The sequence below is a fragment of the Halictus rubicundus genome, chromosome 18 (assembly GCF_050948215.1).
Source record: "Halictus rubicundus isolate RS-2024b chromosome 18, iyHalRubi1_principal, whole genome shotgun sequence".
NCBI classification, from domain to species: domain Eukaryota; kingdom Metazoa; phylum Arthropoda; class Insecta; order Hymenoptera; family Halictidae; genus Halictus; species Halictus rubicundus.
Window position 1 is genome coordinate 4,800,140 of NC_135166.1, and position 24,591 is coordinate 4,824,730.

Sequence of the window (24,591 nt, forward strand, 5' to 3'; positions counted from 1 at the left end):
CGTTATATGGCGTGTGCCTTCGCGCACGATAATTGTAAATTGATGATGTAAACCTCCTTTTTTCCGTCTCCCCGTTTCACGCGCCCAACCCGATCGGGCCCACCCGACTTCTTTTCGGGCCCCCTCCGGATCCCGAGGATTATTCATGATCGAAGGAGCCCGACCAAAAATGGTCAGGCAGGTCTCCGCGGCTCTCTTATCGATTTAACAACCGGCTGGAATGCATCGCGTTGCGTCACGGACACTATGCGATCCCCCTCTCTTTCTCTCTCTTTCTCCCTCTCTTTCCCTCTCTATCTCTCTCTCACTCGCTACCTCTCTCCCTATCGCGAGCTGTCAGCGAATCCTGCGTGCAAGGCTTCGCGGGAGTCTTTTTTCGCGATTTAACTCTTTCAACACTGACGGGACGTGCTCCGAGCGGGATTCTCGCGTAACAAGTTGACGAAATTCATGTCTTTTTGCATAAGTCGAAATTACTTTGAAGAATGTGCTCTCGAACTTTTGCGGTTGCAAAATAACACTATGTGCTCTTAACACGTTGGACTGCCATGTCACCCATACGTATGTGAGTGACGGAATTATTTGTCCAGGTTTTGAATCGAATTTTTACGTTAATAGAATAATTGTACCAAATTTTATTAGGATCCGTAAAATTAAAAGAAAGTTGGAGGACTACTCAATATCATATTAGGACCTTGAATAAGTTCTCGCTGTTTCTTCAAAAATGGCAGTAGCAGTACCCCGTTCGTGGAATTTCGAATGGTAACACACACATGCAAGGCAGTAGTGTATCTAACCTTAAATTTCAGTGTATGGTAGTTCACTTTAGTGTAAACAAAGTAATTTTTTCTTAGTTCTGAAAATGTCTACTTTTGTGCCAAATAAAGTGTATTTGCGGGGAATTTTATTGCACTACTTTATCCAAAAGAAATCTGCAGCTGAAGCACATAGAATTCTTGTTGAGACTTATGGTGACAATGCTTTGTCGGATACGACATGCAGAGACTGGTTTCGACGCTTCAAAAATAATGATAAAGAACGATAAAGAACGTTTTGGCGCACCCAAAAAAATTTGAAGACGAAAAGTTGGAGGAATTACTCGATCAAGACCGATGTCAGACGCTAGCAGAACTTGGAAAAACATTACAAGTAGATGAGTCAACTGTTTCATAACGTTTAAAAGTTTTAGGAATGATCCAGAAGCAAGGACATTGGGTAAAAGCTTTTATTTTGTAAAAGAAACAGCGAGAACTTATTCAAGGTCCTAATACATTTAATTTTTTTCGATTTTTATTTCATTGAATAACTTACTTCGATTTTATGGAATTTTTGAGGTTTCTAGGTTGGCTGTCAAAGCGTTAAAGGAGGATTTTCGTGTAATTTGAAGAAATTAATTCATCTCCGATTAAATCAAAAATATCGGCTGTGAAACAATTATATGTCGCGATTATCTTAACCCGTTCGCATCATAAGGAACTATGAAAAGAAGGCATTTATCGCCAAACTTTCTTTTTTACTATATTTAAGTCCAAAAATGACTACAAGTAAAAGAACTTCATATTTCGCTGATGATGCAGATCAGGATGTGATCCCACACCCTCCGTTTAGTGGAAATTGATGTAAGTTGCCGTAAAATTAATTTCAAGGACAAAGAAGGTCAACAATCCTTTTCTCATTGCGCCTTATTCTACTCATCGCGAGGACAAAAAGTGCAGAAGAAACCGTGGGTCAAATTTGACCGTTTTCTCAAAAAATGATGATAAAGTTTCCTTATTGTCAAACTGATTTTATTTATATTATATTTTCGATATATTTCACACGCAATAAGAAATAATTTCTAACGGCTTCGTCATTAGAACGCTATGCGATATGAACTCCATCTGACTGAGGAACGAAAATATAAACAATATCAGTGTGAAATGCAAAAACTTTGACATAATTTTTTAAGAGAACGATTATCCTCGTGACGAGTAGAATACGACGCAATCGAGAACGATTGTTGACCTTTTGCCCGTGAAATTCAAGGTCAAACTTAACTTCGCGGTACACTAACCACTCACACGCTAATTTTGAGGGGTGTTTAGGCTAGGCGCACACGATAGTTTTTGCCGTGCGGCGAAAGGTTTGTTAGGGAAACAGCTTGTGTTTATGCACTCAAACGGCAGAGAACGGAAGAAAAGCAAAGAAACGCTGCGCGGCGTCTTTCTTCTTCTCCCGATTGTACAAACACAAGCTGCTCCTAGAAAAATCCTTGCGTCGCACATTTTCCCGGAAAGCTGACCGACAGTTAACATTTTCTTTGCTTCGAATGGAAAATGTTTGTTTCTCCTTTGTTCCTAAGCATGTATCCTCCGATAACAATCTTTTTGTCATAAACAGCAACAGCTTGTAACAAGTTTCGCACTCGCCATTTTTCCGACCAGGAGGAGTGCGCCGTTCTCATTTTGCCCCAGGGAGCAACGCTTAGGAGCAAATAATTAGAATACATAATACAGGTCGAGTGTATCGGTGTAAGACCACTACTGATGCGATAACAAAACTCCTTTATTTGTCATTAATGTTTTATGGAACCTCGTGGCCCCTCGCACGGTATGACACGGACTCTTATCGCCTAGATATTTCTGACATATATCGAGAAAAGACTGATCAGGTTTCCACTTCTGGCCCACTGCGTGCCGCGGGTTGCTCGTTAGTGATCTATAACGAGTTCCGTGAAGACAAAGTCCTGCGGAATCGGCCGCTAATCGATTCGCTGGTAGCTCATCCGAAATAAGCTACCTGGAAGAGTATTCGCGGTGTGGCAATGTGTTTTTGTTTTCTCAGAATCACCGGTAACAGAAGGGGACGACGGGTATCTGCCACGGCGGCCAGATTTCAGCCCGTAATTCCATTTCGGTCTGGCAAGCGATCAACGGAAGCGCGTTCGCCCGTAGCTCGGCGCCTCGGCATGCTAGCCTTTTAGTTGGCCGCGTTATTTTTGGGGGTTGATGTAAACCGGCTGCACGCCTTCCACGATCATGGAACATCGCTTCTCCTCTCCTATCTTTTTTCTTCCCGTTTTTGCAAACCGCAACAACGCGGCACCGCGGCACCGTTCACGGCCGACCACCGACAACCGTGAGGTCATCGTCGTCTGCGTAGATCGGAAGAAACGGATGCTTAACTGAGGTAGAACGATTGCTGTTCTCCCGGAGAAGCCGATGACTCACGAATGACACCGTGACTTCACCCGCTATGCCGTGCCCTCCACCTTCCAGGCTCGGGATTGTTTCGAAAGGGCCTGGCCGATTAAGATGGTCAAAACTGCCCTTAGGTGGGTTTTCAATGATTAATGAACCATTCGAAAGCTGACCCAGAAAAACCCCTCTGAGCAAAATTTCAACCCTCTATCTTGCCCGTGAGGGTAGTTACAGGGTAAATTAGATTTCGCGCTTTTCCACGCATTTTCCACACTCTGATGCTTCCTAAAATTCTGAAAAAAAATGTGGCATATTTTGGATCCTAAGACAGATTTTTGAGAATTTTTTCAGATTTTTTTCTTGCAAACTGTGGTCGCAAAAAATGAAAAACCTCAAAAAAAAATCGGAAAAATGTAACATTTCTCAAAAATATGAAAACATGCTATCTTGCTGTTTAGTGGCCCGATAAAGTACCATAACAGGCAGTGTCCTCAATTTTTTTTAGATTTTTTGTTGTGGGCACTTTTTGTCCAGACAAGAAAAACCGAATTTTTTCGCCGTTTCTGCTATTAGGAGGAAAGTTACACTTGTTGGTTTTATCGCAGGTGTATATTAAGTCATTTTAAACATTATTACATTGAAACGAGTAAGTGTTTGACCTAAGAAATGTTTTAAGAGAAAAACTGGATGGGTATTTGACATCTGTTAGATTTTTTTCCGAATTTTTGCATATGATCAAGTGGGAGAAATGAGGCAGAAAATAAACAATTAAAATAAATCTTATTCAGCTATAACGTTCGATATTGCTCGTACAGTCGCCCCGGAAAGTCAGTTAGAAAGCTGCACGTGTTTGTTACGACTCGACACGCGACGAATCTAATTTTTCATGATTTGTTTTTTTTTTTTTTAATTTTGTAATTTTCCTTATTTTCTTGTTTCTCTGTCTGTTGCCCTAAGCATCGACCTTCGCGCGAGAGTTCACCTTCAGCTTTTCATCCATAATTCCGCAGTTTCTTTTTCGATTCATTAGCAATGCAGATTAGCCGGAACAGTGTGACTCGTCGTTTAACGAGGGAAGAAGACGTTGTGTGACAGTTCCTCGAGGAACAGCTCCAAGTGTCTACCAGAGACCGTTCTAATATCGAGCCCAGCGTGAACATCAATATTAACACTTCGGAGCGTTTCTATTAATTTTCATTAGCACGCAAACTGATGACGGTACGTACACACGCGGAGTGTTACGGGGCCGGTATTTGCGCAACACCGTTTACTCGAGTGTCCCAATTTACTTTCTGAATTATGGCCGCGGGTTTATGAATCATCCGACAGGACCTCGGACATCCAGTGGCTGAATAAGTAGCCGAGGATGCCGAAATGTTTGCTGTTCAAGCGAACACGTAAGTGGCTTCGCGCATCGCGCGCGTATCCCATTCGCCGCTAGAAATATCTGACCTTATGGCTGCGCCTAGTAACAGCGATGTGTGTCTACAGTCGACCTGAACACGTGTTTTCTGAAAAAGCGTCCCAAGACGCGAAGAGTTTTCGGAACAGCGGCAGATCACAGAACCGCCCTCCAAAATCATGCTATTACACTGATAACTAGACTGCGGATTTTATGCGTTCATGACAAAAATGGGTAGGCGTATCTTAAAACAATAAAAATGCTGTTTGCATTATTTTGAACTTATTAAACATGTTAAGAAAGAAAATTAATTTCTATTTCACTCGAGTCTGTTGCAATTCAGGTAGAGAATTTTTATCTTGCATAAAGATCCTCAGTCTACTAATAACAATACGATAATAATAATTTACACTAATAATTGGAACCTGGTAGAGTACGGTAAGGATTAACACGGTCTCCCCGTACGTCAAGTTATGCTTTATGAAGAATAATTCCTTCGAAGGTCATTTGACGGTCAACATATTATACATGCTTGAATTCGTCTTATCATTAGCTCCATCGTTACATTAACACGTTCAGTGCCAAAAATCAATCCCAGAGTATCTCACAAAATCAGTGTAATTTAATTAACGAAGCCGAAACTAGAAATTTTAAATGTATTATATGGGATATGCTGTCTTAACCCTATTGAATTCTAAAGATCCTAATAAAATTCGGTTTATCTGGATACGTAGCAGTAAAAATGATTTTCTAAACCTACTAAAAAATCACTGTCAGTCAAATGTGACTGACGTGGCAGTTCACGTGTTAATCAGAATACGTCGTACCGTTGAAAAAAAAAATCAAATTGTGATGATTTGTTTAATATGAACATGTTTTAGTGTAGTTGCCCTCTTTCTCGCGATTGAAACGTTAGCAATTTAAACAAGGCGACATGTCACAGGACACCGACATCAAAGGAACCGACACGGACACCGACACCGACGGTTATGCTTATACCGTGGCGCAACTGTGCGAATTTGCTGGGCGTTCCCAGCAAATGGTAAACGAATGGCCGTCCTTGGGGGAAAATTGAGGGCGATCATGCTTCTTTATGAGAACACCAAGTGTCCCGTAATTCTGGCCGAAGAGAGGTTCGTGTTTGGCTTCGATCTTCGCATTGTTGCCGGTAAACGGGCCGCAGGTGTTGGCAAAATTGGAGGAGAAGCGGAGCCAGTTAGCCACCGATCAAGAATCCGCGAGCCGAGAGAGGAGAGGAGAGGAGAGGAGAGAAGCGACCAATTTTCCCGCAGTCGCGCCAAGAATTCGGGGACAAAGAGGTCCCCGGGTCGCGAGCGGGTCGCGAGCGGGTCGTAGGTACTCGTGCGACGAGCTCACCCACGCGGCTATAGACCTAGCCCCCCGAAAGACAAAAGGTTCTCGAGCCAGTGATTACAAGCGAGCGAAGCCTAATCCACCGGCAACACTTCAGAGATCTTTCGATGCGCGGTGCAACGAGCCACGAAGGAACAGGCTTAATTCGCGGCACGTTCATAAGTGTACGGGAACGGAAGGTAATTGAATTACCCCTAACGCGATTAGTCCATCCGCCGTGTTTCCGTGTTCCCGTTGGAGATGTCCGAGCCGTCCGGCCAATTCGCGACCACTGAAATGTAATTCAAGTATAAATGGCGCCGCGCGTGAAAATGTCCGACCGCCGGACCACGTATTTTCCGCGCAGCAAAATGAACAGAGAGAATTCGCCGCCCCACGGGTTAAACTTTACCTTCGGGGACCAGAAATTTTTAACATTTTTTTACATAATCCTGTAGATTTTGGCGAGAACATTCCGAAATTCCAAGTTTCATTCCTAGGAGATCAGTAGTTCAAAAGCTATGCGAGCGTACAACTGTTGTGAAAGTCTACCCGAGTATTTGAACAAGGGGAAATTGAGAGACCAGGCATGCTGCAGAAATCTGGAGAACTGGAACAAGTATTGGGAGAGAGGAGAAAGGAGTTCCGATTTAATGTGGAGGTAAATTCGGTAATTTAGAGCATCCAATAAGACACGCAATTTGCAATTTGTGCTCAGACAGTCGATGACGTCGAATCGACTATAGCGCTCCAGCCTTACTTGCCTTACGGCAGGCCTGGGCAACTTGCGGCTCACGAGCTACACATAGTTGCCAGATCAAGACTTGTTTCCCCACTCTAATTTCCCCTTATACCGCGTATTCCCCCACAGTTTTGCCATAGCCGATTCTACGTCATCGGCTCTCGGAATACCAATTGCCCAGGCGTGTAATAAGGCCTGGGCGACTTGCGGCTCGCGAGCTACACATAGTCGCCAGATCAAGATTTGTTTCCCCACTCTAATTTCCCCTTATACCGCGCTATTCCCCCACGCTTCTGCCACAGCCGATTCTACGTCATTGGCTCTCGGAGCACCAATTGCCCAGGCGTGTAATAAGGCCTGGGCAACTTGCGGCTCGCGAGCTACACATAGTCGCCAGATCAAGACTTGTTTCCCCACTCTAATTTCCCCTTATACCGCGCTATTCCCCCACAGTTTTTCCATAGCCGATTCTACGTTACTAGCTCTCGGAGCACCAATTGCCCAGGCGTGTAATAAGACCTGGGCAACTTGTGGCTTGCGGGCCACGCATAGTCGCCAGATCAAGACTCGTTTCCCCACTCTAATTTCCCCTTATATCGCGTATTCCCCCACGCTTCTGCCACAGCCGATTCTACGTCATTGGCTCTCGGAGCACCAATTGCCCAGGCGTGTAATAAGGCCCGGGCAACTTGCGGCTCGCGAGCCATAGGCGACTCCTCTCCGTACTTCTGGGTCCCCACCAAGAGTGTTCCCCCCACCAGAGTAGGTCACGCGAGGCAAAGCGCGGTATGAACAATACGAAATGGTTGATAGTGGGGGACCGGTACCGTGGTAGTGGGGGTCGTGAAGTGACAGCGGGGAAGAAGTTGCCCGGGCCTGTAATAAGGGATTCTAAAGAAACAAATAGAAGTGTAAGTATAGAAGGGGGCAAAGCAGGACAAAAAGATTCTGGATTGATGTTGGAAAGGAAAGAGAGCAAGGAGAGAAAAACCGAAGAATAGTGAAGTGTGCAACGAATAGGGTAGATAGGTTAGATAAGGTAATTAGGAATAGAAGAAACGGGGAGAGAGGAGTGAAATTGATGGAATTACAGGTAGCCCTCCTACAACACGGCATCCTATAACACGGTTTCGCTATAACACGATTCATAAATTGCGGGAACCCTCCCACAACACGGCATCTTATAACACGGTTTCGCTATAACACGATTCATAAATTGCGGGAACCCTCCTACGACACGGCTACAATAAAATTAAGGTCGCGTTAAATTAAAATAATATTTTTCGTTTTGTATTGTACATGCATTCATATTTTTAACAAAAATTAAGTTGTTTATGTAGAATTAAAAAAAATATTTGTTTTCAATAACTTTTCGGATCGTAACCCCCCATTTTATACCGGCCCTGGGTCTCATACAACACGGCATTCTGTAGGAACCTATCTACCGTATAGGAGGGTTACCTGTAGTTCTATTGAAAAACCAATTCCTAACCGTGTGGCTGAATGAAGATTATCATTATCATTGTATAATACCGTGTCGCCGTGATTACGCGGGGACGCTTGGCAGTCGTAATTGATTTTCAACAGATGTCGGCTAATATTCCCGGTGTCGCGGTGTTCCCGGCATTGCTTGAAAACGTCTCGGGCGAGAATCCGTGAGGCTACCGTGACACCGTCGTGTTCACACATCGCCGGATTTAACACGAAATCCTCCTATGTAACACGATGTACGTAGCGTCGTCGATGGAAGGGTCAGGTTAACGAGCCCCAGGTGTCGGGTTGCTCGCGTCAGTGATCGTCAAACCAGCCCAGAAGGCAGGCAGGCAGGCAGGCTTGTGCTCGATTTCCAGCTCGGGAAAAAATGACACCCAATCAGCGCGCGGGGGTCTTTCACGGTTATCGTATCGACCCGTGAAGACACTTATCGGCCGGTCGCCGACAGTGACTTCCGTTTCGATCCTCCATTGGTCGCGGTGCGCGCAGCGGAACACACGGCTAATCCGGGCCCCGTGTGTTTTCCCCGTGCGAATCTTGTTACCTTCCATTCTCACGTGACGAATCGCTTTCAATCGCGCGACGGATTGCCCACCGGGCTCGGTAACGATTCGACACAACGCGGTGATAAAGGATTCGGAAACGCGTGCAACGCGCTCTCTCGCCCGCGGATTTAATTTATCGCCCTGTATTATTCAACGCCCACGCGCGCGAACGCCCGGCATTAATACAGCCGAGAGCCTCGCCTTTACATCATCTCGTTTACTTTTAGCTTCATTTCTCCGCGACCGGACAGATCATTTATTCCTTCGTTTCCTTCGTTTCCTTCGTTTCCTTCGTTTTGCTTCGCGAACATCAGCGCGTTCGTTATTGTTAATTGTTGGAATTTCATTCGGTTAACGGGAAAACTCCCTGTGATAAACGGTTTACTGTTTTGGAATTTCTTGCGAAGATACCGCTAACCCTTTCCGGAAGTTTAAGGGTACCTTTGGACCTTTGCACTCGAAGCTATTTTAACTCGAAAACGAAACGTTTCTTTCGACCTAGAATATTTTTCTCTCGTGTATATTCTTTTTCGAAAACGAAACGTTTCTTTCGACCTAGAATATTTTTCTCTCGTGTATATTCTTTTTCGAAAACGAAACGTTTCTTTCGACCTAGAATATTTTTCTCTTGTGTACATTCTTTTTCGAAAACGAAACGTTTCTTTCGACCTAGAATATTTTTCTCTTGTGTATATTCTTTTTCATTTTATACGTACGAAAATCGTGCAATTTACTCGTACAATACTGAAGTGTTTAGTAACTTATGAAATACAAACAAATTTAATAGTGTAAGAAATATGAAAACATTACATTACATTTGTGTAATTTATTGCATATTTATTTAATAATGTAAAGAATATTTTGAATACAGCAGTTTTTAGTGGCGGCTTACAATCGCCATTCGAGTTCTAAGGGTTAATCCACCTATTTGAAGAGTAAACGAAATTTCTATGGCAATAAAACTGTGATAAACAGAACAGAAATAGAGCATAGATCCTTTCTCAGGCGGAATACGTCTCAATACAATTTTGTTCTACTTATTTGACAATTGTAAGAATATGAATCCAAAATGGTGGAAAAATTGCACATTTTAAAAGTGAAGGCACTTTGAACAATTCAGTATGATTTTCGGAAAGTTCTGCTTTATTTGTTTTTAAAAGGTGGGTTAAGATTGAGAATTTGGTGAACCCTTTAGGTTCATGTTCCGAGGACTGATAAAATGTTTATTGGACCTATTATACGGACAGTACAATTTTTCCTGTTTACTGTACGCTCAAATTATTCGTTCAACAATGATATTCACGATTTTGATCGAACATTTACTGACTAAACCTACCAAGCATTAACGGTATCTGGTAAATATCACCTTATAAAAATGGCAACTCTAAATTTATCGAGATTGTCCATAACTTTCAATATAATAAATGCTTGGACAAGGAAATTTATTCCACTATTTTCCAGAAATTAATTTTACAGTTTCAATAATTGTAAAACATAAAACCGGCCATTTTGACCGTGGTAGGTTTAGTGTTAATCTAATATAGTGAATTTCCGAGAACAGTCAATTTCCGAGAATAGTGAATTTCGTGAATTTATAGTGAATATCGATTATTACGAGTTGGCGGAACACCTTTGTCAGTCTATAATCACGTATTATAATTGAAAGGGAGAAAAACTATTTCGTCGCGTCATTAAGATATTAAAGGAAGCTGTATTAATCAGTGAGAAGGCTTGAATGTGACCGAGGAACTCGCGATCAAATCATCCGCCGCGGGATAAAGAGAGAGATGAGGAGAGAGAGAGAGAGAGAGAGAGAGAGAGAGAGAGAGAGAGAGAGGGAGAGAGAGAGAGAGAGAGAAACCGCGCAATTTCCAGCGCATGCATTTTCATCTCCGGTTTATCTTACCGCAGCGTGTACCGCTCGGAACGTGCACGCGAGCCAAGAGAATAGAATGCGCTTATTGCACCGCGGGACTGGAAATATTCAGCGCGAGCGCAGTAAATGCAAAGCGGCAGGCGACACGTGTGCGACACGCTCGAGCCGGAACACGACTGGATGACTGCTGACCTCTGGACATTGTCTGACAAATTCTGGAAAACTGGTGACACGGACGACGACGTGCCGGGTCATTTCGAATCTTCTTCCAATTCTCAACATAAAAGAACCCATTACCGCAGATATTTCTAATTAACGATCGCGACGGGTTGTTTCAGAACGGCAGAATGCCTTCCGCCATTTTTCATTCGAAAGAATTGATACGGACGCTGACAACCCACCATTTATCAACCATCGATCTTCCTTCCATTTTTCCGTATAGCGTCGATACCTTAAAACCTATTTTAAATCATTTTCATACAATAACTCGAACCCGCATAAAATAATTGAAATTTAATTACTATTGATGATGGTCTCGGCTCAGTGCCAGGGAATCAAATTTCGCTAAACTGCATATTACATATGCGTTTTTTACAGTGAATATATAATGTTAATTTTGTTATTTTTTTTTTTTTTAGTATACTATAGCACATTCCGCCAATGTCCCAAAAATGGGACGGGCTTTAATTTGTATATTTAAATAAAAACAATAACAAATATGGCAAAAATAGTTCCAGTTGGTTCGTATGAATATAATTATACAGTTAATTTAATTTTCTTTTGTATTTTTTAATTACGGCGGGCAATTGGTTAACGGTGCCTATGGGTTTCCTATTGTATTGAAAAAAAAAAAAAAATAGTTATGTTCCTTTAACACTAAACCTCCACCGCCGGTCAAAATGACCGTTCCAGATTTTTTATTTTACAATTACCGAAATTGTAAAAATGCTTTCGTGGGAAATGATTAAATGAATATAGGAGAGCATGTATTATAACACGAACCGCACAAAATCCAAATAAATTCAATCTTGTCATTCTTATAAGGCAACATGTATTAAATACTTTTAAGGCTCGGTAGGTTCAGTGTTAACGTTACTGTTACGGGCATTTCGTATGCAAGAACTTAATAAGAATTTTTGGAAAGGCGGTCCACATCCCCCGTTCTCTCAGCAGAATAAATATATTCCTGTCCTAGGTAAAGACTCTTTGTTAAAGGGTTAACGACTGCCATAACACCTACGAGATTAGACACGTTATCGTTCATCTACATTCGGAACAGCGGGGGTCTTTGTTCAAAGGAACTTTATCTCCGACGTGTAGCCGAAGTAACGACTAAATCGTTACATTTCCGCCTTGGGTAGTCCAACTCCGGGGACTGTTTTTATACCCTCTCTGTAATGATACCTCCTCTGCGAAAGAATTACGACCGCAGAAGGGTTTCGTTTAGCTCGAGATACTGTTATCTTCGTGCGTAACCTCTGTCTGTCGGTCGGCGCCACGGTAGCCGTATCTCGGAAAAAAATCACAGACAGCTCTCGTTCGTGCGAGATGAATCGACTATATAATCGAGTATATAATCGAGTATATAATCGATAATTAATCGACTCAAAAACTCATCTGATTAACAAGTTTTATGCGGTTCATAACAAATTAGAATGACCCCTTAGGCTTGTAACCGAGGTTCCTACAAATATAGGACCTTCTTAATAGTTTCGAGTGGCAACGTGAACTTCGACTTGGCAACCCAGCAATTTTTAAATTCTTTTTATGTAATCCTGTAGATTTTTACGAGAAAATGCCGAAAATCCAAATTCTAGTGTCAGGAATTCACTGGTTGTATATAGGACCTTCTTAATAGTTTCACAGGCTGAACTTCGCCTTGGCAACCCAGCAATTTTTAACTTCTTTTTATGTAGTCCTGTAGATTTTTACGAGAAAATGCTGAAAATCCAAATTCTAGTGTCAGGAATTCACTGGTTGTATATAGGACCTTCTTAATAGTTTCACAGGCTGAACTTCGCCTTGGCAACCCAGCAATTTTTAACTTCTTTTCACATAATCCCGTAGATTTTTATGAGAAAATGCCGAAAATCCAAATTCTAGTGTCAGGAATTCACTGGTTCGAAAGTTATACGTCTGTGAAGTTGACGCTTGCGAATATACTGCTCATTAGACGACGCGCGACGCTGGGATCATACCAACGTGGCGGCTTATCGGAAGTAATATATAGTAATTAATTACTAAAAATTTTAGTAGCTGCAATAAATTTTGAATGATTTAAAATATTACTCTCAACCCCGTTCTCCCTTGATTACATTGACCACCTTGGACTGAGAGTTACGTCAGTGCACTGTGCACCTTTATGTAGAACAAAAATGGCCCGAGAGAATTAATAAAATTGAGAGCTGATGTTATATATTCAATATTCTCCGTTTAACGTTGTTTCCTGGATTATTTTCAATCCCGGGAACGAGGAAGAGAGAAAAAGAAAGAGATTCAATCTCGACGGTCCAGATGGATTTAATTCATACTGGAGGGACCTTCCAAAGGAACCGAAGTAGTTTTGCAAATGCAATTTCGGTGGGAGAACGCTTACCCCGTGGGTCGCATTTTGCTCTAGTGGCAAGCACGAATTATTAGCTTTTCCTTCTTGCACAACGAATAGTGCATTGAAATACTCGAAAATCATTTGTTACGTTTATCAGCATTTTAAATGGTATGCCTAATATTTTTCCTCGAATTCGATTAAAGCACCAAACCCCACATAAGAAGTATCACACCAAATAAACCATCAAGATTAATAATTACTAGGACATTCTCAAATTAATAATCTTCTATCAGGAAATATTTCATACGCTCAGTCAACGCGATTATTATTCTGAACTCTTTCCACGTAACGCTATTAATATTTCGAAATCGTTATAAGAATGTCGGAAACTCTCCTTAAAATTTTCACGGCGCTAAAGTTATGCTCCACGGTGCAGCACAAGGAGTTAATATACCACTCCCCTTGTTAGGCTAGCAGCAAGAGGAGGCCAGTTCAGGCAGACGGAAAGGAGAGGCGCTCGGAAGAATTCGCGGCGCGAATTTCACCGGCGCTTTCGTGCACGCGTTGCATAATCACGCGACTTGAACAGTTAATGGGTCACTTTGATTCGGCTGGTTGCCGAGTCGAGAAGAGACACAACTCGGGAAAACTGTTCGGAACGTCGATAACGGAGCTACCTGCCGGTGCGCAATCTAGCACTCGGGCCGGGCCGGGCCGGGTCGGGTCGGGCCGTATCGGGCCCGGTAGTGCACACGGGATCCCCGTCGAGCGTGAAACGCGATGTTCGGGGAGAATGCACACAGTAGACTTGTCGCGGACAAGCCTGATAGACACCGGAGGCGAACCAAGCAGAAGTGGGACGATCGTTTCAAGAACAGAGCCATATATGATGCGACGGTCTCGTGGCCGCGCGCGAACGAGGAAACCGGCGAAACTCTTACGAAAGCTGCCCCGAGAGCCAATAACCGCTTTTGCGGGCTCGATCGTGCGCACACGCTCGTCACTTCGTTTAACACTAGAACCACCGAGCAATAAATGCGACTGACGTACAGTGACTCCCAAAACTATTCGGACACTAGCTATAACTAACTTTACAACTTGATAATTCCTTTGTTAATAAAGCAATCGTCCCGGGAATTGTTTCTAGCAATAAAAGATCTATTAATGTTGATAAACATAAATAATTTATTTGAAAAATGTACATAAATTCCATAATAAAAATTAGTAAAAGAAATAATGTACCATTTTTGGCTCACAAAAATATTCGGACAATATTAATTTTTCAATTTAGATAATGTAATTTAGCATTACAACATTTGTTTAATACTTCGTGGCATAACCATTTTGTTTAAGAACATGTCTTAACCTGTTTGGCATATTGTTTGTAATTTTTTAAAAATATTCAACAGTTATATTCGACCACTCAGTTGCAAGTCTTTGTTTTAATTCAGCTATCGATGTAATTGGGGTTTTTCGAATTTTTCTATCCAATTCATCCCATAAATTCTCGATAGGATTAAGGTCCGGTGATTGGGGCGGCGAATGAAGAATTTTGGGGCAGCGGTATAATAAAAATTCTTGCACAATACGTGACTTGTGCTTGGGGTCGTTGTCTTGGTAAAACTTAGAAGTATTATTAAGCCCCATCTTTTCAGCACTTTGAATTAAATTATTTTTGAGTATATTTAAATAATGATTTTTGTCCATGATACCGTCAATAAACACTAGGTTACCGACTCCATATGACGAAATGCAACCCCAGACCATTACGCTGCCTCCGCCGTGTTTCACTGTACCTCTTGTATTTTCAAAATAAAACACTTTATTTGCTTTCCGCCACACCATAGTTCTTCCGTCGGAATTGTACAGATTGAATTTGCTTTCATCCGCAAATATGACATCCTTCCACCATGTCTCATCCTTAGAAATTAGCTCTCTTGCAAAGGTTTTTCGTTTATTCCTATTCTTTTCGTTGATAAATGGTTTCTTTCTAGCTACTCTTCCAATGTAACCAGCTTGCGTCAGCACTCTCCGAACTGTTTCGGCTGAAACATTTTTGGAGCTTTCGCCTAATAGTTCACTAACTAGTTTTGGAGCACTTAAGCGCGGATTTTTTTTCACTTTCCGAATAATTTTGCTTTTCTCCCTCGTACATAAGAGACTTGGTATTCCAGTTTGCGGAATAGAATCAATGCGATTCTCAATATAAAATCGTCGACAGATATCTGCAGCAGTACTCTTACTTATACGAAGCATTGCACTAATTTCGCGATAGGCTTTTCCTTTTTCTCGATGAAAAATTACAAGCTGTAGCACATCGAAACTCGTATTCTTTCCTTTGCGACTCATTTTGAACGAATTCACGTTTACTACTGACAGTAGTGAGGTGGCATGGACATCTAATGGTCCACGAGATTCTGTTTATAAACAAACGTTTTCCCGATCTTCGAATATCGCGTCCCCAGAAGGCGATTGCCAGAGAAATATAATACGTGTCCGAATATTTTTGTGAGCCACAAATGGTCCATTATTTCGTTTAATAATTTTTATTATGAAACGTATGTATATTTTTCAAATAAATTATACATGTTTATCATCCTTAATAAATGTTTTATTGCTAAAAACAATTTCCAGGGCGATTGCTTTATCAACAAACGAATTATTAAATCATAAAGTTAGTTGTACCTAGTGTCCGAATATTTATGGGAGTCACTGTACACCAACGAGCAAAACTGGGTCTACACTATGACTTGAATGACTTGAATTTTATTGAGAAGTTAGAAGGATTGGTTTATTAGACGAGGTGCAAAAAGTTTGTATTGGTCGGAATCGCAAGAGAAATAGTAAAAGTTGGTTTTCTCAGCTTTTTTATCCGAGCCTGTATTGAAAATTTAAAGAACGTATTTGATTCGCTCGAATTAATTATATCCATGCTGACAATTTCACCGATATTGGTTAATTCGTTTACGAGTTATAAACGATTGAAAGTGCGATTTTAAGTCGAAAATCGTGAAAAACGGCAATTTTTCCACCGTTAAGCGTTTATAACTCGTAAACGAATTAACCCAATATCGGTGAAATTTTCAATCGAATCAAACACATTTTTTAAATTTTCAATACAGGCTCAGATAAAAAAGCTAAAAAAAAAAAACAACTTTTACTATTTCTTTTGCGATTCCGACCAATTCAAACTTTTTTCAAAAAATTTTTACACCTCGTCTAATAAACTAATCCTTCTAACTTCTCAATAAAATTCAATCTAATTTTTAAAAAGTTATGTTGCTTCAAATAGTGTAGACTCGGTTTTGCTCGGTAGTGTATATTGCTTTGTAATATGTGCTTCAATGAAGAGGTTCATTAAAAGATTTCCTATGAAAACATTTTTACAATTTCAGTAATTGTAAAGGAAAAAATTAGGAACCAGTCGTTTCGACTGGTAGTTCTAGTGTGAACCGCATGTGCTTGTCCTAGAAAATGCGTTGGTCTAACCCTACTCGAAGGAACGTGGTTTCTAGGGTTGCAGGAAAATAATTATTCTTTCTTGCAGATCGACTATGCGCATTAGGGTGGCTCTTATTCTCGACTTTTGAGTTTTGTTTGGCACTTTTAGTGCTCCGTGCGTCTGGTGCGAAAAAATCGTTAAAGGGATAGAGGCGAGAAGGTCAGCGCGAGAAACCAGTGTGCGGGCGGCCCGTTTCTGCGTTCTCTGTCGTGAAACTGAGAACCACGACGGTGGGCTAGACGATAGGTTACGCGGTGGAGGCATCGCGTTACAGAAACCGTCGACTTAGCTGGATGCTTTCAAACAAAACCTGTTCGCGAAGGATGCGTTCATGTGCATTTTCGATTCCCGCCGGCACGACAGGATTCCCAATTAATTCGTTTGATGGCGTATCGGAAACCTCGTGGATCACCGAAGGACCGTTTCATTGTTGACTAACTCCCCTCAATAGTAACGAGAGTCTCCTGTCTTGTTCACTTTGTCAGTCGTTTTCTGACTGAACATATTAGGGGTACCCATAAGTAATCAATTATTTGCAAAGAATTTGTTTTCCCTTTGATTCTGAACCGATCGTTGAAGAGGAAACGCGTATTCTTTTACAGCTTTCGGTAAAGCAGCCTATGTTCTAAATATTCTAAAAAGTATAATTTTTTTTACAACCCTGTAATAAAATGGCGGCGTCCGTACCTTCCGAGGATCAGATTCGTCATCGCATACTTTTTCATTTTCATGCGGGATTTAACGCAACGGTAACAACAAAGAAAATTTGCGATGTTTATGGAGATGTGTTGAAGGTCAACAAGTGTCAACGTTGGGTCAGAAGGTTTGCTGCTGGTGATTATGATCTCTCTGACAGGCCTCGAAGTGGACGACCAGTTGAATTTGATGACGACACCCTAAAATCTCTAGTGGAAGCTGATCCAAAATTAAGTATACAAGAATTATCGAGAAGCCTTGGGTCCACACGGTCAACTATACAAAGGCATCTACACGAAATGGGAAAGGCGCATAGGCAAGGAATATGGGCACCGCATCAATTATCTGAGACCAACGAGAATATTCGTCCATCAATTTGCACTTGATTGCTATCCAGATTTCGTGGAGATCCATTTCTTAGCAGAACCGTTACCGGAGATGAAAAATGGATTCTTTATGATAACATAAAGCGTTCCAAGCAATGGCTTCCTGCAAATCGAATCGCAATATCAACCCCTAAACCTAGCTTATCACTTGGAAAGATGTTACTGTGCAATTTGGTGGGAATGTCGTGGCATAATTCACTTTGAGTTGTTGAAACCTGGAGAAACAGTTACTGATGAGTTGTATCGTCAGCAATTGCAACGGCTGTATTCAGAAATATTGAAAAAGAGGGCATCTTTGGTCCACGGAAAAGGTGTATTACTGCAAATTGCCAATGCCCGGCCCCGTGCAGCGAAACTCACTCAGGAAAAAATCAAAGAATTGCAATGGGAAGTTTTACCGCACCCGCCGTACTCACCGGATATTGCTGCCTCTGATCTTTTCAGATCTCTGGAGCATTATTTAAGAAATAAAACATTCCGTAAAAGATGTAAGGAGGCACCTTGAGTAATATTTTGCTTCACGAACCCTGGATTTCTATAAGAGGGGGATTGAAAATTTGTAGGAAAGATGGCAAACTGTCCTTGGTAATGGTGGAGATTATATAATAAATTAAGAAATAAAAACCTGAATTTACTACAAAGTTTGTTTTAGATTTCAAAATAATTGATTACTTATAGGCCGTCTTAATATTTTGAATTTGGTTCGAATTTTTACGATTTTGGACCGCGGTTGCGCGGATGGCGCGGCCGAAAATCGACGCGTGTCTTTTCGCATAACTCGCCGAGGCGTTTGTTGGACGTCGGCGAGCCAAAAACGCGGGCACGCCGTCTGACAAATAACCAGGCCAACCGAACAGGCTCCTTTTCCCTTTACCTCATTTCACCTGTTTGCTCGCGGCCGACTATCTGTCTTCTGTCGCCGTCTCTGCCGCATCCGCGTCGCTCCTCCCTTTATCGCATCGCGGCGAGCAACGCGAGAGAGCTGATGGAAAATCGGGAACCGTTCCAACAGTGTAACCGATCAATTATCCCGAGGACCACCGAGGAAACCCCTATCGATTCTACCTGAGGAAACGCGGCGGCTGATTGTTAACACGCTTGCCGCCCGCCATTTTGATTGGAAACATATCGTCGCAGATCACTCGACTGCAGACGTACGTAATCGTCCTCACTGAACAGCTCCAAATGCAAAGTGCGACTGAAATTCATACAGTTTCAACAAAGTGTTCTCTGTGGTTTTCTAGGTCGTGTTTTCACCAATTTTTAGGAACTTTTTTCTGAAGAACTGTTGAACCATTGAACCATTGAACTATTGTGCTCGGAGTTTGCACACATATTTATGATTATTCGGAGTACGTAAGTTATTGTTTCTTAAAAAAAAAACAAATAATAGAATTTGCATGATATATATATATACAAATATCTTATCTGACAAATATCTTTTTGAGGAGCTACAGTTATTACTAACTTATTATCAGCCTTACCTTTTATTGGAAAAATATTAGTTGAATGAATTTGAGGAGGATTTTCTATTAATAATGCTACATTAAACCGATTTTATACCTTTCATTTTATTCTCCCATTTATAATTTTATTTTTAGTAATTAGTCATCTTTTTTTCATTAGTTATCTTTGATATATATATATGTATATTTCTTGTGGAGTTATTTTGAAACACATGTGCAAACAAATATAATAATGAGTAAAATAAAAAAAAATGTAATAAGACAAATTTACTGTAACCTTCACATTTATATTTAATTTTTCTTGTATGGTTACGATTATTTGACTTCGTTCATTTACTGTTGTAGGTGGTGTGTTTACTGTTGTACTTTATCATAGTTCAATAAATGTTGGATTTTTTAGTCCGAGGGTCAATTTTAATCCGAGAAGTCCTGATCCTACATAAATTGATTTGAAAACAAAATATTCTGTTACCACTGGCCCCATACCGCGTCATAACCACTCCCATAATTCCTTCGTTCTTCCTCTCTACTTTTGTAAAACTAACTTGTGACTGAATAATATCAGGTAACTACACAAGATATTGGTATAAAATTGTTTGTCGCAAATGTAATAGTTTTCGTCCGATCCTAGCCCAAAGTTGTAGGCAGTTCGAATAATCGAGGATGTGCTGTACCCGCAAATTAAATAAACAAATACAGTGATTTCTCTATATACGTCGCCAAGCCCTGGATGGTAAACGTCGCGGAATTATCCCCACTACCGCGGGGTATACTCTAGAGGCCTCGGACGACAAGAAGTGTAAACATAACACGGGGTATGTCTCCTACACGATATATGTCGCCGGCAAGACCCGTGTTGTTGACAAATATCGAGAGTTCACTGTATGATCCAAATTGCGTCGTGTTTGGTATCATTTCAATCAGAAAAATGCCACGAATACGATGAGAAGGGTGTTGTGAAAGAATAATAAGGAATATAAGAGATTGTCGTTATCATTTTCTGTTTTCGATGCTAGCGACAAGAGATCGAGGAATGTCGTGCACGATGTAAGAGAGATTTCGGTCTGGAAATTTTCCCGTTTATCGAGACGTTACAGTTAATAGCACGGAACACCTTCGGCTTCGATTCGAAGAGGAGCAGAAGAAGGGGTGAAAAGTGCGCGAGTTCGCAGAAAATGGAGAACACGACGGAGGCGTGAATTCCAGAGCGATAACGAGGTCACATATTTTCGATAGTAATCAAGCGCCGCCTTGGTTACGGTTACCGTCGTGTTCGGGTCGACGGTAACTGTCAGGGGCTGAATGACAGCAGCTCAGGAATTTCTTCATCAACGTGGCGGCAGGCTGGGCGCGGGTGCGCTTCGAAAAATGCCGATAACGTCGGGATCAATAATTTCTGGCGGAGAGAAATCCGACCGCTGTTGCCGAGCCGGGCCGGGTTTCTAATGAACCCTGCGAACACACCACCGTGCACAACGGTCGTATTCGAAGATAACAAAGAGGAAAGCGAGTTACGGGCGGGTAACACGATTAAAAATTCGCGCGAGCACACCGAGTCGTGAAACGCCTCGGCAAACTGAATCAAACTCTGCGGAACCACGGGAACCGCAGTGGCGTCGAACTTCCGGCCGAACGGAATTTCTTATTCCGAGCCACGTTCACGCGGTTTTGAACTGGGTTGGGAAAAACCTGAGTTTCAGGGGATCAAGCGGGGGATGATTTGTCTTCCGGCCTTCACTGAATTTTTCTCGAGTCGCTTATCGGTCATGATAAACATTATCTGCAATTACGATGCTGTCGACTGATAAGCTTCTCTACCTAGTCTCTACGGGTCGGTGAACCCTAGAGAAACGAACGGGGTCTGTTCCGACCCATGATGACACAATTATACCGGGGATTTACTACAAGTATTTTATTTGATTATTTTGTTGAAATAGTTCATTTTTTGTTATTTATTATTGTTGTTATTATCGAGGATTTTTGCACGTTTTTAACAGTAACATTCTTAATCCAATATTATGAAAGAATCGATAAGAATGAGACTTCAATGAAAGTTGCACAATGTACAAACAGATCGATATCCTACGATGAGATTAGATCAAAGACAACGTATAGCACATTTTGCAGTGGCAATGGAAATATTTTCACTTGCAGCACAAGCAATCGATCGAGCAAAAATTAGTAAGACTCCCCAAAAAATTAGCCAAAAAATTCTACGTCGGTGAATGTGTTAGTCAATTATTCAGAACTTGATGAAGCCATTAAATAACAGTGCACGCAGTTTGTTTTCATCATCAGACTACACTTCATTCTACCGTGACCATTACCTTGCACCAAAGTATGCTACGTAAACGTTTAATTACGTCCTAGATCCGGTTTACTCTAAACATTACGGCCGAGTCGCAGGTAAACGTGCTCGCTCAAGTCGACGCCACGCTCAATCTAATTTAATTCACGGCCCACCAAAGTAGCAATTAGCCGAACGGTACTCGAGGGTTCACGCGCGGACTCCCTCCTCTCGCCGTTCCATATTTCTCCGAAATTGACAAAACGCGACACTCGATCCCTCCCCTATCGTATTCTACCCGAAAAGAAAAGAATCGGGCAGGGCGAGCGAGAGAGAGAGAGAGAGAGAGAGAGAGAGAGAAGGAAAAAGAGAAAAAAGAGGATATAAAAAACATCTGTTTTGGGGGAAGCTGGCAGAGACCACCACGGAGGGCAGGACATTTAAAGGGATTGTATTTCAAAACGGTCGGCTATTGCCTCGGAGGATATAATCGAACGAGTTGCTGGCCTCGGCCGAGCAATGCACGTGAATGCACCAGCACACGTGCATCGGGACGCGGCCCGTGCACATACGCGCACGCACTCGGTTCCTAAGCTCATTCATAGTTTCTCGAACGCGGCTTCCATTCACAGTGTTCGACGCGCAGAATGCGGCTCTCTCTCTCTCTCTCGCTATTGTCTACCCGTGAATCAACGTTTGCATATTAGTTTTCATCCCTCTCGTGTCACGGGACCGCCACCCCCACTTCAGCCGGAACCGACTGCGCCCTGCTGTTCCACGGAACAACTGCACGGTAGCCCGAATCGAACAATTTAGTAACTGCAAATAACCACCCACCCTCCGATTTCGATTTTTGTAGAGGTTATAGAAATCGATATTTTGAACAATTTTCTCCCCCGCGTATTAGCGGCGCTTTCGTTTAGTTTCCCAGATATTCCCAAAAAACCATCGGTACCATTACAGTGACTTCCTGTCCATACATGTGTTTCTGTGACACCGTGTACGTCGGTATTGGTGGCCGACCGCTGGCCACTTCGGACAACTGTCGCCAGATGAGGGGAGGGAGCACGAATTGAGGGGAAATAGTTACCCTCTCTCTCTGCCAGTACAGGAGTATGCAGAGCAGAGACGAAACGCGTCACGTGACCGGGTCGCGGCGGAAGCGTGGGGACTAGCGCGGTGGAAGGGGAAGTTAGAGTGGGGGGACAAGTCTTGATCTGGCGACACTGCTTCGCACGCAATTGCTCAAAAGTTCCGCGCACATCTGCATAAGCGAGACTGCGAGAAACGTCTGTCGCAACTCGATTAAAAGTGACTGCGTCGGTTTGGGTTAGGTTTATTAACCCAGCCGCCGCAAAGTGGCAGACGGCAATTGTAACAGATACTTCTCGCAGTCTCGCGTATGCAGTTGTGCACGGGACCTTCGAGCTCACTCGATCACCGTGTCCAAGCAGAAGGCAACCACCAATACCAACGCATGCGCTGCCACTGCCACACAAGTACAGACAGAATTCATTGTAGCGGTGCCGACAGTTTTTCGCGAGTATCTCGGAAACTAGGCGAGACCGCCACTAACACGCACAGGAAAAAGTTGGTGAAAATGTTGAGATTTGTAACATATCTAAAAATCATCGAAATCGAACGGTAGGTAGTTGCAGTTTCACCCGAACTTGTTTTGTACCTCTTGCTGGCTAATCGCGCCGCGTCGGGGTTTCGCAAAATTACTCAGATCCGGTTGACAACTAACAACGGCAACAGTCATCGGCTGCTAAATCGAACGAGGCGCGATCGTTACCTGAAGATCTCCGGGAGAGCACAATGTCCGCGTCCTCAACGCCTCGAGTGTTTCAGAACCTTACCTGCAACAGAGGGAACAAGTTTTATAGTATAGGAAACGTTAGGTTTCAGAACGGTGGCAGCAGAAGCCCTCGAACGAGGAACGGTATACGTCGAGTCACTCCGAAAGAAGGATTCGACGTCGATTCGTCCGACGGCACGGCGACCATTGTCGAAAGAACTTTCTTCGAACACGTCGAGTGCCGCTCTCGAAGCGATTTAACTTTCGTGCTCCACTTGCGAGCAACTCGCCGCAAAAGTAGCCTCAAAAACGAATCCCTCATCGTGCACCGGACCCGAATTTTTCGCGAGAATCGGTCTCGTGCTCGTACTTTGCGAAAGGTGTCGCCTTTAAGGGGACATTCTGCCAATTTACCATAATATATTCTGGCGCGTGTTGCGGGTTTGAGGCGTCCCTAGCTTCAAAGTTGGTGGTAAAAACCCTATTTGTGCTAATATTCTTTTTTTTTAACCCTTTGCACTCGGCGCTATTTTCATTCTAAAACGAAATTTTTCTTCCGTCTTAGAATATTTTCATTTTATTCGTACGAAACTGATCCGATTTTCCCATACAATATTTAAATGTTTAGTAATCTGTTATATACAAATTTTGTAACGTAACAAATACATTGTAATATTTTCTGTAATTTCTTTGCAATAATGCTAAAACAATTTCTAGTGGTGCTTCAGAGTCACCGGTCGAGTGCAAAGGGTTAATTTGTGTGTTCTCGGTGAAGAAATGTGGTCACATAAAAAGATTTAAGAAGAAATTATGTGTTTAATAGTTAAAAAATTCATTCTTTTTCCTGAAGTATTTCTTCCCCCGAGATATTCGCAGAAATAGGGTTTTCACCACGAGGGCTATTTTCACCCCCTAGATACGGATGGTTGCAGATGAAGAAAAATACACTTGTCAAATATTTTTCAACAAACTATATCCTGTACGAACTTCATTGAAATCAGCGTGTTACAACACTTGGGTGATGTCCCTTGTTAGCCGCAAACCAGCAAAGGAGACGAAAACCGCCGACTAACGCAACCAGAGCGTACGGATTAAACGAATGAACTCGACGGACGTCTTCCGCGGGACGTTCCGCGAAACCGTCCAATAAATTTCAAATATAGACTGCAGCCCCGTAATAAATGGCCGCCGGGGCTCGCAATCGAACCTTCTTCGAAACTCTTTCCATTAAGTTGCTCTTTTTTAGCCGCCTCTCCTTGCTTTAATCGAGATCAAATTAAACGTCCGCTGGCGATTCAGTATACCTACACACTCTAC

The 24,591-nt window shown here is 42.3% G+C and overlaps 1 protein-coding gene and 1 long non-coding RNA gene across 4 annotated transcripts in view; both read right to left on the reverse strand.

The window, feature by feature from the left end:
• The window catches only part of LOC143362780 (uncharacterized), a 136,014-nt gene extending 131,220 nt beyond the window's left edge, over nt 1-4,794 (reverse strand). The window contains exon 1 of the long non-coding RNA XR_013083694.1: nt 4,780-4,794. This is a non-coding gene — a long non-coding RNA (uncharacterized LOC143362780). The remainder of the gene's footprint in view (nt 1-4,779) is intronic.
• The window catches only part of LOC143362733 (uncharacterized), a 130,460-nt gene that overhangs the window by 73,094 nt on the left and 32,775 nt on the right, over nt 1-24,591 (reverse strand). The gene's annotated exons all lie outside the window — the stretch shown is intronic.